Genomic DNA, 1,991 nt, shown 5'->3' with positions numbered 1-1,991 from the left:
CGCTCATTCTCTGACACTGTCTCACAGGTAAGTGTTGGATGGATACTGTCTCTTTCATTCTCTGACACGAAATGACAGTTCAGTGTGATATAGATACTGTATTTTTCAATCTCTGACACTGTGTGACAGGTGAGTGTTGGATAGATGCTGCCTCTATCATTCTCTGACATTTTGTGACAGGTGAGTGTTGGATAGATACTGCCTCTCTCATCTCTGATATTATGAGACAGGTGAGTGTTGGATAGATACTGCCTCTCTCATTCTCTGACATTATGAGACAGGTGAGTGTAGGATAGATACTGCTTCTCTCATTCTCACACTATGTGACAGGTGAGTGTTTGATAGAAACTGTCTCTCTCATTCTCTGACACTATGTGACAGGTGAGTGTTGGATAGATACTGCCTCTCCCATTCTCTGACACTATGTGACAGGTGAGTGTTGGATAGATACTGTCTCTCTCATTCTCTGACACGATGTGACAGGTGAGTTTTGCATAGATACTGTCTCTGTCATTCTTTCACACTATGTGACAGGTGAGTGTTGGATAGATACTGTCTCTCTCATTCTCTGACACTATGTAACAGGTGAGTGTTGGATAGATACTACCTCTTTCATTCTCTGAAACATTGTGACAGGTGAGTGTTGGACAGTTACTGCCTCCCTCATTCTCTGATACTGTGACACGTGTGTATTGGATAGACACTGTCTCTCTCAATCTCTGACACTATGTAACAGGTGAGTGTTGGATAGATACTGCCTCTTTCATTCTCTGAAACTTTGTGACAGGTGAGTGTTGGATAGATACTGCCTCTCGCATTCTCTGATACTATGTGACAGGTAAGTATTGGATATATACTGCCTCTCTCTTTCTCTGATACTATGTGACAGGTGAGTGTTGGATAGATACTGCCTCTCTCATTCTCTGTCACTTTGTGACAGGTGAGTGTTGGATAGATACAGCCTCTCTCATTGTCTGACACTGTGTGACAAGTGAGTTTTGGATAGATGCTGCCTCGCTCATTCTCTGACACTATGTGACAGGTGAGTGTTTGATAGATTAGTGCATCGCTCATTCTCTGACACTATCTCACAGGTAAGTGTTGGATGGATACTGTCTCTTTCATTCTCTGACACGAAATGACAGTTCAGTGTGAGATAGATACTGTCTTTCTCAATCTCTGACACTGTGTGACAGGTGAGTGTTGGATAGATCTGCCTCGATCATTCTCTGACATTTTGTGACAGGTGAGTGTTGGATAGATACTGCCTCTCTCATTCTCTGACACTAGTGACAGGTGAGTGTTGGATAGATAATGCCTCTCTCATTCTCTGACACGATGTGGTAGGTGAGTGTTGGATAGATATTGCTTCTCTCATTCTCTGACACTATGTGACAGGTGAGTGTTGGATAGATACTGACTCTTTCATTCTCTGACACTATGTGACAGGTGAGTGTTGGATAGATACTGCCTCTCTCATTCTCTGATACAATGTGACAAGTGAGTGTTGGATAGATACTGCCTCTCTCATTCTCTGATACAATGTGACAAGTGAGTGTTGGATAGATACTGCCTCTCTCATTCTCTGACAATATGTGACAGGTGAGTGTTGGATAGATCCTGCCTCTCTCATTGTCTGACACTGTGTGACAAGTGAGTTTTGGAAAGATACTGCCTCTCTCATTCTCTGATACTATGTGACAGGTAAGTGTTGGATAGATACTGCCTCTCTCATTCTCTGACACTATGTGACAGGTAAGTGTTGGATAGATACTGCTTCTCTCATTCTCTGATACTACGCGACAGGTGAGTGTTGGATAGATACTGTCTCTCTCATTCTCCGACACTGTGTGAAAGGTGAGTGTTGGATAGATACTGCCTCTCTCATTCTCTCACACGATGTGGTAGGTGAGTGTTGGATAGATACTGCCTCTCTCATTCTCTGAGGCTATGTGACAGGTGAGTGTTGGATAGATATTGGTTCTCTCATT

This window comes from Pristiophorus japonicus, unplaced genomic scaffold, assembly GCF_044704955.1.
Source record: "Pristiophorus japonicus isolate sPriJap1 unplaced genomic scaffold, sPriJap1.hap1 HAP1_SCAFFOLD_195, whole genome shotgun sequence".
In the NCBI taxonomy this organism is placed as follows: Eukaryota; Metazoa; Chordata; class Chondrichthyes; family Pristiophoridae; genus Pristiophorus; species Pristiophorus japonicus.
The sequence above is the reverse complement of the archived record's forward strand: the minus strand, read 5'-3'. Positions refer to the sequence as shown.